General features: G+C 40.2%; 1 pseudogene; it reads left to right on the top strand.

The window, feature by feature from the left end:
* Window positions 1-965: 965 nt before the first annotated feature.
* LOC125837454 (uncharacterized) lies at window positions 966-19,792 on the top strand (annotated as a pseudogene).
* The last annotated feature ends 1,688 nt before the right edge of the window (window positions 19,793-21,480 follow it).

Below are 21,480 nucleotides of genomic sequence, written 5' to 3'. Positions count from 1 at the left end.
TTAAAAGGATCAAGCAAACATCTGTTTTAACTAACAAAACCCTAAATTGCATTATAAAGTACTAGTCAGTGACTAATGACATCGTTGTACAACTTAAACATTTAATCCAATGCCAAATATGTTAATACTAACATGTGTTTGCTAGAATACTTATTCATCAATTTTCTTCTTCTTCTTCTTCTCTTTCTTTTTACCTGTTTCGTCATCATTAGCATCCTCATCTTTCCGCTTCTTTTTATTACATTTCAGTGAGGTGGATTGAACACTAGGTAAAAAAAAATATTCATGTTTGAATTTCAGAGGATCGCCACTCTACAATAAAAAGAATCGAGTCATGTAAAATCTACAAGAAAAAGATATATGAACATCTAACAAGAACTAAACTTCCTTTCATACTTTCTCTAGATATTCTAATATTCCTCTGTTTACTGCTTTTCCAGCACATTCATGTCTGCCAATAAAAAGAAATCACACCATAAGTATAGACGAGATAATTTATAATCGAAGAAATTCATATAGGTTGGTTAAAGAAGCACTGGAATCTTGCAGTACCTCAACTCTGCTCGGATCTTCTCAAGTGCCAGTGTCAGAGATGCTTTGGTACCAATATCAACTCCATCTTCAACAAATCCTCTCAGTTCATTTTGGTCCACAAATCCTCCTTCGACCGAATTAGGTTTAGACTTTGGTCCAGAAATTCCCATTACATGAGCAGCTACAATAAAAATAAAACACCTGAAATAGAAAAGAGACAAAAATTAAACACTACAATCCGCACAAACGCATGGGAATTTAGCCCATAAGGAACTCCATGTACTTTTATTTTGGCCCAACCCAACACAAATAAGAGTCCACAGCTGTAATTCGTAGATGTATTGCTTGCAAAACCCCTAAAACCCTTCTAATGGCAGAACCTCATCTTCCCTTTATATTCTTATCTATGGTTCAGTGACCAATAACCAAAAAACCCACCAATGATATACCTAAGAAATTTTAATTCTTGGCTTTTTCTAACAAATCTTCTACTTCCTCCAAACTAAATAGCATCAGCATGCTTGAGCTCATCAACCCCATATCAATTTTCATTATCTCTTTGGGGACGCTTTTCGTTTTCAACTCAATATCAGAAAGAATCAACTAGTTCAGATAGTGTAACCAACAAGAAAAAAGCAAGGAAATCATTGGGTGTTTTCTTTCAAGAAGTTGTTAGCCTCTTAATAGTCTGAACAATCAGAAAGTGAGGATGAAACTAAAAATAAAGAATTGAAGCGTAAGTTAAGAAAACATGAGGAAGAAGTGAGAGTTTACGGGAGAAGACGAAAAATGAGAAATCTAATTGTCAAAACCCAAAGTATACCCTAGGTATAACATGGCGTATAGAACCCCAAAAAAATCTACACAAGTCACTTATCATATATCATACAAGATAATAGAAATAAATAGAGTTGAAAAGAGCATTTATGTAACACCTTGGAATTTGGAAAAGGTAAGGCAGGTTTAACAGTCAGGTCCACGGACCTTAGCCCAACTGTGAACCCTCCACGTTTGCCTAAACAGCCCGTGGAAGGGTAAACGGCCCATGAAGAGGGCTAGGGTGGCCATCTAAGAAATCCAAATTTTTCCCTCTGGTTCACGACCCCACTTCACGAGCCATGAAGGACTAAACGGTCCGTGAAGGCTCCCATGCTGGTGTTCCATTAACTTTTTTAGTTAGGGCTATTTTAGCCTTTTTCTATGCTTCTAATACCTAAGGTATGTAATTTTAACCCCTATATAAGTATTTTTAAGTCCTAAAACTACCCATTCTAAAATCATTCTCCTAAATTCCTAATTTTCCTCCAAGTTCTTCCCCTAAGTTCTTTCTAAAGCTAAGGAGGAAGAAGTTGGGGTTTTACTTCAAGATCCCAATTCATGGGCCTTGATCATTAATGTATATTAGTATTCACCTACAGATTCCTTTCCTTCATAGTGTTCCGAAGATCATTCAATTTTACAAGTTCAATTCTAAATTCAAAGTTAGGGTTTTATTCAATCTTCATGGGTTCAATTCAATTATGATTCAACAGTTATTTTCTATCTTCTATTGCATGAATTGAAGTAATTACATGTTTTTGAGTAGAATTCAGATGAACCCATGCATGATCCATGATTTTAGACTATGAACACATGATGAAACTTATGAACATTGAAATATGATTTTTATAAAGATATGCTTATTTTTATGAAATTGATGTAAATTATTTGAGGATGCTTTTAGATGAAAGTATCGATGAGATTGTGAAAGGTTATCTCCACATGCTACTATGATCATGATTGTGAAAGGCTTTCTCACATAATGATTCATAAGGTTGAAAGATTTTCTCACCTAAGTTGAATCATGTTTTAGGAGAAATTCTAAATAACTTTAGCTTGGATTGATTACTTAATTGTTCCTTTCAATAGATGATTAAATGAATATGATTAATGACAATTATGTGGGAATTTACTTAGCACCGAGAGGATATGGAGATGGAGGCTCTCCCGTTACAGGTCTCTAGTACCAATCTCATTGGCTCTAACTACGTGCCCCGGTAGGATGTCTTAGCTAGTGGATCCATGCAAGCTAGAAGTTTATGGTCCTTACCTTGTCAAGTAGGATATCTCTTTCCGGAGTGGGATAGACACCAAATTCCATGTTTTAGTCCATATGGTCTATGTCGGTTAATGGTAAACGCCCCATAATAATGAACTAAGGTTACTTTCAAAGTATCTCACTAAGTGTTTTATATATGATAAGCTTGCATTCACCATGATTATGACTTGTGTTTTCCTAACATTTCACCTTATGTTTTAGCTTGGTCATTCTATGTCATGTAAAGTCCTTTTAGCATGATTTCATATCGTTTAAACATTGCTATCATACTTAGTAAATCCCATGTACTAATGCATACTTGTGCCTACATTGTTTCACTGATGTAGGATCCGACGTTCCTATCTTGCATACTCGTGGCTAGTTGATCTCTCTCTTGGCATTTGAAGATTGGTAAGTCATCATGTTACGAGGAGCAAGACACTTTTATAGTTTTGTTTATTCTATTTTCAAATATTGTATGTGGTGTATGGGTTATGTCCCAACCACTTATTTTGATGTAGTATATGGCCTGTTGAGACTATGTTAGACTTCCGCTTTGTCAAACTCTTTTATGAAGTGAAAATTCTTCTTTTGAAATATTCTTTTCTAATATCTTGTATAATGTATTCTAAGTGTCTTGTGCAGGGCCTTTCGGGGTTCTATATGTCATGTTACACCTAGAGTATACTTTGGGTCATGCACACTTAGTATTCAAACCACAAGGTTTAGAAAGGTCCTATGATGTCTCACAAATCACATTGAGTAGAGTCTTGTTCATGAGTGTCAAACATGCCACACTTATGGATAGGAGGCTATAAGATGTTCAAGAAATTCCACTTCTTTTATCATTCTCAAGTCGTGTGATAGAGTGTTGATGTACCGTGAGCTTATAGTATTTCTGATGCATTAAACTTAGAGTTTTGTGTGAGTCTTAAGCATTTTATTATTATATGTGATGGTATTTTGGTTTAATTTTGTAGGAAATAGTTTTTGGAGCAGTTGGTATTCAAAGTATTGAAACATCAAGAATTTTGGCGACTGACGAACCCACCTATGAGATGTCATTCCTTTGACGAGCCATAGGTGGAAAGCGTGGGTAAAGTGCTGAGAAAATGGAACTAAGTGTTGAGTGATGAAAGCAATCGACGAGCCGTAGTTTTCACTCTGAGTCGTACATGATGAGTGTCACGCCCCGAAGCTACCCCAGGACGCGGACACGAGACCTAGGATCATGGATGACCCCAAGATAACCCTGCTGGCATATCATAAGAATAATAAATAAACTGAAGTAAAGAAATAATGTGCGGAAGCTAAATCATAAGATAATCTGAAATGATGGGGAATACCCATATACTAAATCTGAATAATATGAAAACTGAGAGTTTAACAAAACAACTGAAAATTCAAACTCTAACACTACAACTGAATCTAACTATGTCTGAAAATAGCCTCTAACTGACTAGAAATGTTGGGACATGCCCCCAGCTAAATCTAGCAAAAATTGAAACTAAAACTAAAAGCAAAGAAAGATAATCATGCCAACTATCCTCGAAGAATGAGGACTCACCACTGATGTTGCTGAACTGAAGATCGGGAACCGATCTATGCGTGATCTGGAAGCTGAAAACCTGAATCTACATAACGAGAAGATATAGCGCAGAGTATGCATCAGTACTTGAAAGGTACTGAGCATGCAAGATAAAGTAAAGCTGAACAATAATCATAATTGAACCAAAGCACAATATCTGAACAATGATAAGAGATAAACATGATACTAAGCTGAGGATACTGAGCATGAAATAACTGAATGCAATGACCAAGTTTTATAACATGTTGAAACTGAAGTTTGAACTAAAGCTGATAACATGGTCAATGTAGTAGAATCTGACTGTAAAGGAGATAATAATAACCGACATAAAAACACATGAGATAAATGTGGAGTCCGATGTATACGCCTCATCGAGAGGACCCAATATACCCGGCCAAAGGTATAGAGGCATGACTGGCGTGATCACTAAAATAATGCCCACAGAGGGGACTACTTACAACCTATGGGGAACGTAGTTCTGGGACTTAAGGGTGACTGACCCTAGTCCACTCGGTATTAAGCTACTCCCAATTAGAATGTATATAATAAATATTATGACTGAAATACTGAAGTACTGGATAGATCAATTACTGACATGCAAACTCTGAGAATGTAACAATTATAACTGATAATATGACATTCGTAAACTGAAGCATGTGTATAACTGAATAATCTGAATAATCTAACCTAGCATGTATAATTCATGAACTAAACGAATACATACAACTAGGGTTCTGAATATTATACAAGGAACTGAGCAATAACATGATAATCTTATTTGGATCATTCTAACAGCTAAAACCCAACAATTTCTAACATTCAAGAAACCCTAGGTCTAGATAATATGAAGGGAATTAAGATTATGACTGAAATATAGGGACCTAATGGGTGAAAGGAACCCACTAGTGAAATCCCACATACCTGGTGAAGAATTCCACGGAAAAATATTTCAATTTTGGAGCTGAAATTGATGAAAACCTATTGCGTTCTTGGACTAGGGCTTGGTCGACTCTTTCTCCTTCTGCGTTCTAATTTTCTAAGTTTTTTGGTGAATGATTTGCTTAGGGTAAATTATAATTTAGTAACTAGGCTAAAACTAACCAAAACCACGTAGTTTAGGGTTAAACGACGTAGTTTAGGGGTCCAACGCATAAGGAAAAAACCAAACAACACCTAACTTAAAATCTGCTGAAGCCACCTACAGACTGATTGACGGTCCATTGACTGATCCACGATCCGTTCTATCAGTCCGTCGATCGACTTCAGAGGATGGGTTCTGGGGGTCCTGAGGGTCTCGACCTACGGACTGATCGATGATCCATCATGTCAGTCCGTCGATTGACTTCAGGATGGGTTTTCGGGGGTCCTGAGGGTCTCGACCTACGGACTAATCGACGATCCGTGGATTGATCCACGATTTGTCCTGTCTGTCCGTCGATCGACTTTAGAGACCAGGTTCTGAGGGGTCAATCCACTGACCTGGATCACGGTTCGTCGGTCTCCCTACGGTCTGTGGTAGTTCCCGTCGGTGGCACCTGAACTTCTGAAATCTGCATTTTGGTTGTTCTAGCATATGGGGTGTTACAAGGAGTGGCAGATAACTTCAAGAAGGATGCCTTCCAGTCCATGAATGACAGATGAACAGGACGGGCCGTCGATGGACTTGCGGACCCTAGGTCAGGCCCGTCGATGGCACTTACTGGAATATTGACTAACAATTGAGCGACGAAGGCACCAACGAGTTGTCGTTCCTTCGACAAGCTGTGGGGGCCAATAGTAGGTGACACTTCTCAAGACCGGATTTCCTTAGTCTTCCTTTTCCTACTTGCTTTAGAATTTATTTTCTATAAATATTGGTTGTAAATTTCGTTTTTGGGTTGTTAGACCTTTCTGAGATACTTTGTTTTAGGTTTGGGAATTATATTGCTAACATTTTTAGCATTTAATTCTTGAAGTTTGGTTTATGAAATTTGCATTTGTTCTTCAATTCACGATTTCGGATTTCATCTATTCTAATTGTAAGTTCATCATTTATATTTTTAACCCTATTAAGAATTGTGATAACTTAAGCATGAATAACTAAATTTGGAACTAGAATTATGAGAACCCTGAGTAATTAACAACGTAAAACTAATAATTAATTAAGTGATTCTAAAAAAGTTTTTATGCATTCATTGTTAATCTCTTCGTTTTGAATGCTTTTTAATGGTGTGCAACGTTAGAACTCGCCTCATTCCTACTTGCCCGACCAAGGAAGTTATGAATGAGAAAGATATTTAACAATGGAGATGTAACGTTATAATCCACTATCTAATTGCCCGACCCACCTACCTTAAGGATAAGGGTTAGTAAAGCATACACTCGTAGACCGGCCAACTTGCGTGGTAAAATTCCCTAATTGGACGACAAATCACTTAGGAAATACCTAGCTTACCAACCTTGCATGTTAACACTAGGAAAGAGTTACTATTATTAAGATTGTTGTGTCAAGAACTTGTGGGAACACATTTGTGCTAGTTTCATCTCATATTGATATTACAAACTGTGAATCTTGTTAACTTGTTACTACAAAACAATCAACTATTACTTTATTTATAAATCCCCTCTTTACAGAAGTAAATATGACTAAAAGTACAAATAACCATAAATTAGCCTAAGTCTAAACCATATTCCTCATGAGATCGATCCTAACCTCAGTTAGGTTCTTTATTTGGCGACGACCGCTTATACTTTTTTAGGGAAGTGTAATATGGGTATATCAAGTATAACTCTAAATGTCTCTCTCCTAATCCTTATCCAATGATTTTTAGGATATGTCCCCTTAAAGAGCATACGTTAGAAAAAATACAGGTGAGAATATGTAACAAGAATATCCTCAAGTTCCGGCCAACCCTTTGACCGAACAAGTGACTAATGCAGAGTTTCGAGCCACTTTTCAAGTGTTGGATCAAACTATGATGGCTCAAGCCAATAGAGAGGTTGTGGAACTCGTGAACCCAAGTGTGGCTACGACAGAAACTAGAGGGAGGGACTTCACTAGAATAATTACCTTGGAATTTTATGGTTCCACGATTGAGAAAGATCCTCAAGTGTTCATTGATGAGGTTTATAAGGTTTTTATTACCATGGGAGTGATGCCAGTGGAAAAGTCACAATTGTCCACTTATCAACTTAAGGGTTTTGCTCAAGTTTGGTTCAATTAATGGAAGAAAAAGAGGGTGGTTGATACAGGTCCTATTAAATGGGAAAAGTTTAAAGTTGCTTTCCTTGATTGGTTTTTCCCCTTAAGATGAGGGAGGCCAAAGTACCTGAGCTCATTAAACTTTTTCAAGGGAATATTAGTGTGAAAGACTATGCTTGGAAATTCACAAAATTTCCAAATATGCTCTTTATATGGTTGTCGATTCTAGGCCAAGGATGAATAAGTTTTAGGTGTGTCCAAAATGGTGGCTAAAGAAATTGGTACCATTATGCTTATTAGGGAAATGGATATTTCTTATTTGAGTACACATTGTCACGGACTTAGAGAGTTGGCTAACGTTCCGTGTGGCCCTTGACAATTTACTCACTACTCTTTCAAGATCTTGTAAACTCAAGGAAGCCTTTAAGACTTAGATCGCTAAGAGAATGCTTTAAGGAAAGACTTAGAAAGAACAAAGAGAGAGTTTTGGAAGAAGGCTTTTTGTATTGCTTTGGAGAATGCTTTACACTTGAGTGATGCCTTGCAAATGGGAGGCACCTCTATTTATACTACTTCCTAAGGACTAAAGTGCAATTAATATTTACATGAGAAGTCCCTAGAGTATTTACACTTTGGCCCCCTTTCTAGAGAATTCTACATAGCCTAGAATTCTCCAAGGCCTTCTTGAAATATATAAGGTATTCTAGAATTCTATACTTGACTCTAGAAACCTCTACGCCTTCTTGGCTGCAAAATTTGGCTCGGACAGTGGCGGGACATGACACGCTCCCCACCTGATGATGCGATGACCGCGGCGCATTGCTGCAGAAAATCCCGGACTTGGTCTTTAAATTGCTACAAGTCTTCATATTTCTCCCATGTGGCCTCCTCCGGAGATTGTCCCTTCCAATGCACAAGGAACATGGCGCTGGCTTGTTGACCCCGCTTCCGTTTGGCTTGATAATCTATGATAGATTCGATCTCCCGGTCATGCGAGGCGGTGACAGTGATGGGGGCCCGGCGGGGTTGGTTCCGGCTGGTGTTTTCCTTGTCCTCATGGTAAGGCTTAAGGACGCTTGCATGAAACACCGGATGGATTTTGAAGTGTGGAGGCAACTCCACCTTGTATGAGATCTTGCCTACCTTGGCAACGATCTTGAACGGACCCTCATACCTTCGCACTAAGTTTTGATGAACGCCCCTTAGTGCCTTGAATTGTCTTGGATTGAATTTCACCAAGACCATGTCGCCTTCCTTATAGTCTGTGGGACGCCTCTTGCGGTCGGCAAACTTTTTCATCTTGCTTGCTGCCTTGTCCAAGTAGGACTTGGCAGTGTCAAGCTGCTCTTCCCATCCTTTGGCAAGATGGTAAGCTCCCAAACTCTTCCCTTCGAAAGCGGCCGGTAAAGAATGCGGAGTTTGGGGCTGTTGGCCCGTCGCCAATTCAAATGGTGTGCGCCTGGTGGACTCACTCCTTTGTAAGTTATAAGAAAACTGTGCCATGTCTAGGAGTCTGGCCCAATCCTTCTGATGCGCACTAACATAGTGCCTTAAGTAGCACTCCAGCAGGGCATTGACGCGTTCGGTCTGGCCGTCGGTCTGCGGGTGAAAACTTGTGGAGAAATGAAGTTTTATGCCAAGTATTTCGAACAACTCCCTCCAAAAGTTTCCAGTAAAGCGGAGGTCTCAGTCGCTAATGATGTGTCTTGGCAAACCCCAGTATTTCACCACGTTCTTGAAGAACAATCGAGCAGCTTCCTTTGCGGTGCATCCGGCTGTGGTGGGTATGAAGGTAGCGTACTTTAAGAACCTGTCCACCACGACCATGATAGTTCCGTACCCGTCGGACTTGGGTAGGGAGGTGATGAAGTCCATAGTTACGCTTTCCCATGGACGTTCCGCTACGGGTAGTGGTTCCAATAGGCCTCCCAGATGCCTTTGTTCTACCTTGTCTTGCTGGCACACAAGACAGGTGTGCATATAGCACTCGATATCGTCCCGCATGCGTGGCCAGAAATAGATTGCCTCGATCAGTGCCCTCGTTCTTCGCTGCCTTGGATGCCCGGCCCACGGTGTGTCGTGGCTTTCCTTGATTATTCGCCGCCTGACGGTGCCGAACTTCGGCACGTAGACCCTTCGATCGGTCGTGAGTAAGAGGCCATCCTCCACCCAAAAGCGCCTAGTCTTGCCTTGGGCGGCTAACTCCATCAGCTTCTTGGCCTCGGGATCATGTTGCATGTCATCCCTGATTGCATCTCTAATATCACAATGGGTTGTTGCGATGGCAGCAAGTTCGGCCTTCCTGCTTAGCGCATCGGCCACAACGTTGCCTCTTCCTGGCTTATACTCCAAGGCGTAGTCGAACTCGGCTAGAAAGTCCTGCCACCTAGCTTGTTTTGGGGTGATCTTCTTCTGTGATTGAAAGTAGCTAGTGGCTACATTGTCTGTCTTCACTACGAACTTGGAGCCTAGCAAGTAGTGTCGCCACGTGCGCAAGCAATGTACGATGGCCGTCATTTCCTTTTCTTGTACTGTATAGCGCCGCTCGGTCTCGTTCAGCTTGCGGCTCTTGAATGCTATGGGGTGTCTTTCCTGCATTAAGACTCCCCCAATGGCGAAGTCTGAGGCATCCGTGTGTACTTCGAAGGTCTTTGAGAAGTTGGGCAACGTCAAGACCGGCTCTTCTGTTATCGCGGCCTTGAGACCTTTGAACGCTTGCTTGCACTCCGCGCTCCACACCCACGACTTATTTTTCTTTAATAACTCAGTCAGCGGAGCGGCCTTTGCGGAGTAACCCCTTATGAACCTGCGATAATAATTCGCAAGTCCGAGAAACGATCGTAGCTCGGTCACGTTGGTGGGCACCTCCCATTCTTGGATTGCCCGTACTTTGGTGGCGTCCATCCGTAGTTCGCCCTGGCTGATGATATGCCCCAAGAAATGCACTTAATGTTGGGCGAACTCGCATTTCTCCTGCTTAACATAAAGCTGGTTTTCTCTTAAGACTTGGAAGACTTTCCTTAAATGCTCTGCGTGCTCCTCCAAGGTGTTGTTGTAGATGACTGTGTCGTCCAAGTACACCACCACGAACTGATCTAGGTAGGGGTGAAAGATCTTGTCCATCAGCGTGCAGAACGTGGCGGGTGCGTTGGTTAGGCCAAAAGGCATCACCAGCCACTCGTATGCTCCATATTTGGTTACGCACGCTGTCTTTGGCTCATCTCCTTCTGCGATGCGTACTTGGTAGTATCCTTTTCGGAGGTCCATCTTCGTGAAGTACTTGGCCTGTCTAAGTCTGTCAAATAAATCTGTGATAAGCGGGATAGGATATTTGTTCTTAATCGTTACCTTATTAATCGCCCGATAGTCGATGCATAAGCGCAAGGATCCGTCCTTCTTCTTTTGGAATAATATCGACGCGCCATAAGGTGCCTTAGATGGACGAATGTGACCGGCTTCGAGGAGCTCTTTCAACTGTTTCCTTAGCTCCTCTAGTTCGGGTGGAGCCATGCGGTAAGGGGCATGTGCAGGTGGCTTAGCTCCAACCTCCAGCTCTATCTTGTGGTCTACCTCGCGCCTCGGAGGTAGGGTCTTTGGCAGCTCGGCCGGCATCACGTCCTTGTTTTCTTCAAGGACCTTCTCTACGATCGGTGGCAAGGATTTCTTATCACCATTGTCTTCCTTCGAACTTGCAATGGTGGCCAAGAACGTCGGGTCTCCTTTCTTTAGGCCCTTTACAATCTGCATGGCTGATAGAAGGGCATGTCCTTTCTTCTTTGGCACCTTGACTAGAGGCACCATGCACGACCCCTCCCGCTCCATGACCATGAGTCGTTGGAGGTGGGGGTCGATTATCGTATGACAACGCTGGAAAAACTCTTGCCCAAGAATAATGTCAAAGATATCCAAAGGAGTGACGGTAAAGTTTGTCTTACCTTGCCAACTTCCTAACGTGATGCTCACTCTTTGGGTGATTCCGCACACGGGGGTCGGTGGTGCATTGACCGTCTTGAGGCGGGTGTTGCTTGGAACATAGTTCAGCCCTAACCTCTCTGCCGCCGTCTTGGTCATGATGTTTGCTTCTGCCCCGATGTCCACCATGGCACGAGCTGTACGTCCATTAATGGAGATGTCTACATACTGCGTGCTGAAGTCTCATGGCTTCTCTGTCTGCTTGGCTATCGCCCCGCATAGTCCAACCATGCCCAACTGCGTCGTGCCTGCGTCTTGCCCTTGCTCCTGTGCGTCCTTCTCCTTCCGTTCGCGTAGGATGGCACCAAGGTTCTTCATCTCTGGGCACCTGGCATAGCCGTGTGGTCCTCCGCATATGTAGCAACCATCTCCCTTAGTGGTCTGCGCCTTCTTCTCCGTGTAGTTCTGGCGCACGAACCGTCTGCTGTCCGGCTTGTGGGGGTCGTGCTGCTTGGGGTGTGCCTGTTGCTCCTTGCCACGGCCACGGTCTCCCCCACCTTTGGCATGACTGCTCCTTGCATCCTTGCCCTTTGCCTTGTCATGCCGATCATGCTTAAAATCTATCAAAGACTCCGCCTGTGTGATGGCTTCGTCTATGGTCTTGACCTGTCGCCGCTCCAACTCCGTCTTGGCCCAATTCTGCAACCCGTCCATGAAGTGGAACAACATGTCTTTGTCCGTGAGGTTGGGAATCTGAAGCGTTAGAGTTGTGAACTCTTTCACGTACGCCCGAATGCTTCCTGTTTGCTTCAGCTCCCTGAACTTGCGCCTAACCTCATATATGACGTTGTTAGGAAAGAAGGCTTTTTTGAATTCTTCATGAAATTGCTCCCACGTGTTGATGGTGCACGTCCCCTTCCCTATCTCGGCTTCTTTGCGCCTCCATCACAACATGGCCATCTCTGAAAGATACAGCACGACAGTGTTGATCTTGGTCTCGTCACTCTTCACTCGGCTACACTTGAAGTAATTCTCCAAGTGCCATAAAAAATTCTCCACCTCTTGAGCATCGCGGATGCCTTTAAACATAGGTGTCTTGGGAGCCTCGACCCTGGCCTCCCTATCACGGTCGGGTGATGCAGATCCTCCAGCTTTCATGCCTTCCTTGAGTGTCCTCATTTTGGCCTTCATGGTTTCAATGGTGTTCAATGCCTCCATGAGTCGGCACTCCAAGGAAGTGATGGCCTCCTTCATCTCGAACTCGGCCCGCTGACGTCCCTCCAACTCCTTACGGATGTTTTCGGTCTCTTCAAGGGTGAAGTCTTCAAGAGTCTTGAATTTGCCATCGGCTACATTCATGCGCCGGCCTAATATCTCCACGACCTGCCTGGCCACTTCAACCCTTGAGACCCACTCTTCTCCTGCGGTGACGTCGATGGCCCCTTCGCCGTGTTCATCGTCACTGGCCTCGGTGGTCGAGGGTGGATGAGATGTTAGCGCCTCGCTTGGTGTAGGATCCAGCAACATTTCCTCAGGACTCTTTTGGTGCTTCTTTCCCTTTCGGGACTTCTTTCCACCATTCGGACGGATGTTGGTGGTGCTAGTGGCGTTCACGTCTCCTTCGGTTATCATTCCCTTAGTATCAAACCTTCGCTCTGATACCACTTTGTCATGGACTTAGAGAGTTGGCTAACGTTCCGTGTGGCCCTTGACAATTTACTCACTACTCTTTCAAGATCTTGTAAACTCAAGGAAGCCTTTAAGACTTAGATCGCTAAGAGAATGCTTTAAGGAAAGACTTAGAAAGAACAAAGAGAGAGTTTTGGAAGAAGGCTTTTTGTATTGCTTTGGAGAATGCTTTACACTTGAGTGATGCCTTGCAAATGGGAGGCACCTCTATTTATACTACTTCCTAAGGACTAAACTGCAATTAATATTTACATGAGAAGTCCCTAGAGTATTTACACTTTGGCCCCCTTTTTAGAGAATTCTACATAGCCTAGAATTCTCCAAGGCCTTCTTGAAATATCTAAGGTATTCTAGAGTTCTCTACTTGACTCTAGAAACCTCTACGCCTTCTTGGCTGCAAAATTTGGCTCAGATAGTGGCGGGACATGACAACATGCTCAATAAATTGAAGAGGAAAAGCTTAAGGAAAGATCTACGGAAGCAAAGAGGCAAAGACCGGTGATGGTGACTTTTCACATTCGAGGTCCTATGGACATGGCCATTCTAGATTCTGACAAAGGTTCTCCGGTCTAGGTTCCTCTAATGCTCCGGTTCTGATGTTCAACAAAGATATGGTTTATAAACCTAAGCCTTAATGAAAAATGTTGGTAGATCTTCTTTTTATGCTCATGCTAGGTGTGGATGGAAGCATGATAGTAAATGCTTAGCCAGTACATATAGTTGCTTTAGTTGTGGTAAGAGTTGTAGCAAGATGAGGGATTGTTCGTTGTTTGCTTCTAAGGAAAGAGATGGTAGCCAAGCTATGCCCAATGGTTTGGGTTCAAGTTCTCCAAAACAAAACCTATTCTATGCACTTAAAACTCGACATGATCAAGAAGGTTCTCCCGATGTGGTTACTGGTGTGTTGAAAGTTTTTCATATTAATGTTTATGCTTTTCTTGATCCCAGTGCTACTTTATCTTTTGTGATGCCATATGTGTCTATGAGATTTGATGTTTCTCCAGATGTGTTGTTAGACCTTTTTTCTATCTCTACTCCTATTGGTGAATCTATCGTGGCTAAGAGAGTCTATAGGAATTGTCACGTCTCCTTATCCCATAGAGTCACTTATGTTGATCTAGTAGAACTTGATATGTTGGATTTTGATGTTATTCTTGGTATGGATTAGCTCCATTCTTGTTATTCTTTTATTTATTGTAGAACCCAAGTGGTTAAGCTTCACTTTCCAAATGAGTCCGTCCTAGAGTGGAAATGGGAAAATTATATGCCTAAGGGTCAGTTTGTTTCTTGCCTAAAAGCTAGAAAAAGGATTTCTAAGGGTTGCATATATCATCTTGTTCGGGTTAGGGATGCGGATTCTAAAACCCCTACTCTTGAGTCAGTCCCCATTGTATATGAATTCAGGAGGTGTTTCTAGATGATCTACTTGGTGTCCCTCCCAAAAAGGAAATAGACCTCAGTATTGACTTTCTCCTAGATACGCAACCTATCTCTAGTCCTTCTTACCATATGGTAGCGGTAGAACTTAAGGATTTAAAGGAGAAATTGAAAGATTTATTAGATAAGGATTTCATCAGACCAAGTATCTCTCCATGGGGTGCTCCAGTTTTGTTTGTTCGTGAGAAGGATAGTTCACTTCGCATGTGTATTGATTACCGGCAATTGAACAAGATTATTATTAAGAATAAGTATCCTTTTCCAAGGATTGATTATTTGCTTGACCAACTCCAAGGAGTGATATACTTCTCTAACATTGACCTATGATCGGGTTATCACTAATTGAGGGTGAAAGAAAGTGACATTATGAAGATGGCTTTTCGAACTCGATAGGGTCATTATAGTTTCTGGTTATATCATTTTTTTGACTAATGCTCCAGCCGCATTCATGGACTTATTAAACAAAGTGGTTAGACAAAACTCTTGATATGTTTGTGATTATGTTTATCTATGACATCTTGATTTACTCGTTGAGTAAGGATGAGCATGCCAGTCATTTGAGGATTGTGTTGTAAGTCCTCAAGGACCGACAACTATTTGCCAAATTTAGTAAGCGCGAGTTTTGGTTGAGATCTGTGACTTTTCTGGGTCACATTGTTTTCGGTAAGGATATTAAGGTAGATCCTAAGAAAAGGATTTGGTTAAGAGTTAGCCTAGACCTCTATCCCCTTCGAATATTTGAAGCTTCTTGGGTTTGATCAGATATTATAGATTGTTTGTGGAAGGATTTTCTTCGATTACCATTCCATTGATGACATTGACCCAAAAGAAGGTTAAGTTCTTATGGTCAGAAGCGTGTGAGAAGATTTTTCAAGAATTGATAGATAGACTTACCTCTGCTCCAGTGTTGACTCTACTAGAAGGGTCCGATGGGTTTGTTATTTATTGTGATGATTCAAGGATTGGATTAGGGTGTGTTCTTATGCAGAATGGGAAAGTTATTACTTATGCTTCAAGAAAACTTAAGATACATGAAAACAACTATCATACCCATGATTTAGAACTAGTGGTGGTTGTTTTTGCCCTAAATATTTGGAGGCATTACTTGTATGATGTCTTTGTTGATATCTTTACCGACCATAAAAGTTTGCAATATGTATTAAAGATAAAAAAAAATCTAAATCTTCACCAATGTAGATGGTTAGAACTCTTAAAGGACTATGATATGAGTGTCCTTTATTACCCAGGAAAATCCAATGTGTAGCCGATACCTTAAGTCGGTTGTCGATGAGAAGCATTGTACATGTTAAACATGATAAGAAAGAATTGGTTCATGATGTTCATAGACTAGCTCAGTTAGGTGTTCATTTTGTAGATTCCGATGAGGATGTTGTTGTTGTTTATAATGGTTCAGAATTGTCTTTTGTGTCAGATGTGAAAGCCAAGCAAAGTCTTGATCCAATTTTAGTTGAGTTAAAGGAAGCGGTGCTTAAAAAGACAGTTGAGACTTTCTCCCAATAGGGAGATGGTGTACTTTGATATCAAGGTCGATTGTGTGCTCCCAATGTTGATTATTTGAGGGAGAAAATTTTAGTGGAAGCCCATAGTTCTCGGTATTCCATTCACCCGGGAGCCACCAAGATGTACCGCGACTTATGAGAGGTCTATTGATGGAATGAGATGAAGAAGGATATTGAAAAATTTGTGGCTAAATGTCCTAATTGTCAACAAGTGAAAGTTGAGCATCATAATCTGGGAGGTTTATCCCGTGATATTAGTATTCCTACTTTTAAGTGGAAAGATTTGAATATGGACTTAATTGTTGGTTTACCCTGCACCCGTTAGCAACATGACTTGATTTAGGTCATTGTGGATCGTAAGACGAAGTCAGCTCATTTCCTTCTCGTCAAGGTTTCATATTCAGCAGAATATTATTCAAATTTGTATCTAAAGGAAATGATTAGGTTGCATGGAGTGTCGCTATCTATTATCTCTAATGGTGGTACCCAGTTTACTTCTCAATTTCGGAAGTCTTTCCAAAAAGGGTTTGGTACTTGTGTCAAGCTTAGTACTGTCTTCCATCCTCAAGCCGATGGGCAAACAGAGCGTATTATCCAAACTTTGGAAGATATGTTGAGAGCTTCTGTGATTCACTTCAAGGGTAATTGGGATGATCATTTTCCTTTGATTGAGTTTGCGTATAATAATAATTATCATTCAAGTACTGGTATGGCTCCGTTTGAGGATCTTTATGGTAGGAGGTGTAAATCTTCTATAGGTTGGTTTGAAGTTAGTGAGGTTGCTTTTATAGGTCCTGAGTTGGTTCATGAGGCTATGGAAAATGTTCGACTTATTAGAGAAAGGTTGAAAACAGCTCAAAGTCGACAAAAGTCCTCTGTCGATTTTAGAAGAAAAGATCTTGAGTTTGATGTTGATGATTGGGTTTACTTGAAAATTTCACCTATGAAGGGTGTAATGAGGTTTGGTAAGAAAGGAAAACTTTCCCCATTATGTTTTTCCTTATCAAGTGTTGAGGCAGATAGGCAAGGTGGGGGCTTATGAATTAAACTTACCCTATGAATTATTTTCAGTACATCTTTTATTCCATGTGTCCTTATTGAAGAAATGTATTGGAGATCCAACATATATTTTACCATTAGAGAATCTTGGTATAAAGGAAAGCCTTTCGTATGAAGAAGTTTCGGTTGAGATTTTGAACCGATAAGTTTGAGAGTTGAGGAACAAAGAAGTGGCGTCCATAAAAGTGTTGTGGAAGAATCAAATGGTTTAGGGTACTACTTGGGAGGCCGATGTTGATATGATCTCTCGATATCCTCATATATTTCCCTTCATTCCTACTCTAGCTTGAGTTATTTAGCTCCTCGAGGTTCTTTCTTTCGGATTCATATGTATTAGCCATTCTCATGTTACCATAAGCATGCATGTATTTTTATGAAATACATTTTTGAGTATAGTTTAGCTTGGAGTCGATTTTCCTCCTTGGTTATGAGCATTTATGTGATTGCATTCATGTTGGGTTTCTCTATCTCTTTCCCATACTTTCTTCATGCTAGCTTGACTCCCATTCGAGGATGAATGTTCCCAAGGGGGGATATTGAAACAACTTGGAATTTGGAAAGGTAATGCGGGTTGAACGGGAAGGTTCACGGACCTTAGCCCAACCGTGAACCCTCCACAGTTGCCTAAACGACATGTGGAAGGGTAAACAGTATGTGGATAGGTCTAGGGTGGCCATCTAAAAACCCATTTTTTCCCTCTGCTTCACGACCTCCTTCCCCCCTCAATGACTTGGAAAGGCTAAACGGTCCATGAAGGCTCCCATAATCTGTTTCGTCAGCTTTTTTTGCCATAGCTATTTTAGTCTTTTCTTATGCGTCTAGTACCTAATGTATGCCGTTTTGACCCCTATTCTAATCCCTATATAAGTATTTTAAGTTCTAAAAATAATTATTCTAAAATCATTCTCCTAAATCCCTAATTCCCTCAAAGTTCTTCCCGAAAGTTCTCTCTAAAGCTAAGGAAGAAGAAGTTAGGGTTTCACTTCAAGATCTTCAATTCACCATAGCTTTTAGGCCTTGATCACTAAGGTATATTAGTATTCACCTGTGGAGTCCTTTCCTCCATAGGGTTCCAAAGATTTTCCAATTTTACAAGTTCAATTCTCAATTCAAAGTTAGGATTTTATTCAAATTTCATGGGTTCAATTCAATTATGATTCTATTAGCTATTTTCTATCTTCTGTTGCATGACTTGAAGTAATTACATGTTTTGAGTTGAATTCATATGAACACATACATAATCTATGATTTTAGACTATGAACACATGATGAAGCTTATGAACTATGAAATATGATTGTTATAAAGATATGGATGCTTTTATTAAATTGATGTAAATGATTTGAGAATGCCTTTAGATGAAAGTATCAATGAGATTGTGAAAGGTTTTCTCATATGCTACTATGATTATGATTGTGAAAGGCTTTCTCAATCATGATCATAGTAGCATCTGAGAAAACATTTAACAATTTCATTGATACTTTCATCTAAAAACATCCTCAAGTCATATACATCATTTATAAAAACTTGCATATCTTTATAAATCTATGGTTCATAGTTCATAAGCTTCATCATGTGTTCATAGTAAAAAATCATGGATCGTGCATGGGTTCATATGAACTATATAAAAATCATGTAAGTACTTCAATTCATGTATTAAAAGGTAGAAGACAACTAATTGAATCATAATTGAGAAGAACCCATAGATATTGAATAACACCCTAACTTTGAATTGAGAATTTGAACTTGTAAAAGACCCAATAGAGGAAAGGACTCCATTGGTGAATATTAACATACCTTGATGATCAAAGTCCAATTGTTATAGTGAATTGAAGATCATTGGTTGAAACTCTAGCTTCTTCTTTCTTAGCTTGAGAAGAATTGGATGGGATGAGTGTGGTAGGGAATTTGGGATTTAGGAGAATGATTTTAAAATGGGCAGTTATAGGACTTAAAATACTTATATAGGGCTTAGAATAGGGGCTAAAATGACGTAACTTAGGTATTAAATATATAGGGAAAAGACCCAAAAACCCTGAAATTTAACTGCCGGACTAGTCTACAAGTCAGACCTACGGACTGTAGATCTTCTTACGGTCCATACTGGTCAACCGTAGACCAAGTACTAGAGCTTTAATTTCAATCCAACTTTGAAGAGACTAGTCTATGGTCCGTAGACCCTTTTACGTTTCATAGACCCAAACCGTAGAACTCAACTTTGACCCAAAAATTTCACCAAGTTTGGGACTTTTCTACCGAACCTATCTACGACTCGTAACAAGTTTGATGGATTGTCCTGGTCAGTCGTAGAATGAGGTACTAGAACTTAATTTTCCAAAAAATTCAACCCACTTTCTACAGTCCGTAGAAGCTTCTACAGCCTGTAGACTGGACCCGTAGAACACAAACAACAGCCATAAAATGCTATATTTTCCTTTTCCAAAATCTGAGGGGTTACACTAATAGGAAGGAGGAAACTAGAAACATAAATGGGGTATCAGAAAGTAATAAATTACATAAATTGATTATGAATCATGAGGTTAAAAATGTATAATCAAGAAAGTCAATGTCATTGAGTATAGAGGATCATAATGTGTACAAAGAACTTTCACCTGATATGGTGATGTTTGTTACTCATTTATACAATGAAGGGTACTTCAAAGATTCAAAAAAAATTTATAGGAAGAAGTTTGATATTTCTTGCTTCGGCATTATCGATGCCCTTGATTTTGTAGAGTATATAGCTAAGCAGCTTGGTAGAGATTACAAGATATTGCCAAGTAAGGATCAACCTTAGTCACTTTCACCTATTATATTATGGATTGGGTTCATTGAGAACTTGAGTTTAACACTGTCTAATTTGTATTTTGTTGATCTGCCAAAATCTTTCAACAATGACATGTCGGATAGAATTTGGTTTGCTAATTATAGAAAAAAAAGGGGGATGTATTGTATTTATCTCTATCTACTCCTTATAGAAACTAACATTGTGTAAACTTATCACTGATAATGTTACTACAGGCACAAACAACAAACAAGACCAGCTACATAGGCCCCATAAGCCCATGCGAATTCAATCTATATACCTCTATTGGTAGTCCCCTAGCCCCGCAGGCAGTCACATAGCCCTCTTAGGCATCAATATAGCCCCGTAGGAAAAGATTTTGTAGCCTCTTAGGCAACAAACTAGCCCCGTAACAAAAGATTTCATGGCCCTCTTAGGCAACAACATAGTCTCGTAGGCAAAGATTTCATAGCCCTCTTAGAAAACACTATAGCCTTATAGGCAAAGAGCACGTAACCCTCTTAGGCATCAACATAGCCCAGTAGACTAAGATCACTTAACCCTCTTAGTCAGAAACATATCCACATAGGCGAAGAACACATTCTTGCAGCTAACCACAATAGCCCCAAGGGCAACAATAACAATTCAATACGCCGAAATTGAGGAATTTAGTTATAGAAACCTATACGAATAATTTCTAAGCCATGCCTAACATAGGGTCGCTACCAAAAAAATAAGAATCCCAAAAGGGAGGAATATAAAAACTCTAGGTTCCAACTAATAACAATCTCCTTACATTGCTCACAGCCGTAAGAAAATATGCCGAAAGAAGGGAGTAGTCTTAACATACCTTTTTGATGAATTCCAGTGTCTAATCAACTTCTAATCGGAAACCCCCTTGATACTACAATAAGGAATAGCCACAATCAACATACAAGAATAGAAGGTACCACGATAATCGGACAAAGGAAACGGATTTCAATCGCAACTTACTATTTTTGGCTTATCAAAGCTAGAATAAATGAAAGGACGATATTACCTTGATCTTAAGCTCGAAATACAGATCAAACCTCAAAATATAGAAAGACCCATGTTGCCACAAACACCACGGAGGTACGTCACACAATCCACAAAGAAAACTATACCAAAATGATGAGCTCGTGACGTAGAGCAATTTTCGTTAAAGATATAAGATGAGATTATCAATGTATACGAGTGATTAAGGGTGTAAATCTCTGATTTTTGTGGATTTGAATGAACTGGAAAAAAAATTAGAATAAAGAAGATGGGATCCTATAACCTTCCACTGACCTAGGGGCCCACTAGCCACCTCTTTTGCGCAGTCGTTACATAAACGTGAATATCTATCTATTCTAAAGCTTTATGGATAAAAAGATGATGTTTTGGACACTAGAATCATAAACGTTCAATTTGATAGGTCATGGGTCTCATTACTCTTTATATACTAGGAGCAAAGGTCCCAGACATTTGACCCAAATTCCAGAAAAATCATTAAAACGGAACGTGCGATAACTTTTGCCAATTTTTATTTCGCAACTTGCTTAACTTCAAAACTTGATATACTATCATTGAACACTTAAAACATGACATAACACATCATTGTTAATTTATTAATCACTATTTGCCTTTCCACGAAGGTATGAATTAATTTAGGCATTTTGAAAAGGTGGGATGTTACA

The sequence above is a fragment of the Solanum verrucosum genome, unplaced genomic scaffold (assembly GCF_900185275.1).
Source record: "Solanum verrucosum unplaced genomic scaffold, falcon-dt-bn FXZP01000147.1, whole genome shotgun sequence".
In the NCBI taxonomy this organism is placed as follows: Eukaryota; Viridiplantae; Streptophyta; class Magnoliopsida; order Solanales; family Solanaceae; genus Solanum; species Solanum verrucosum.
Note: the sequence above shows the minus strand (reverse complement) of the source record. Positions and strands in the feature narration are given on the sequence as shown.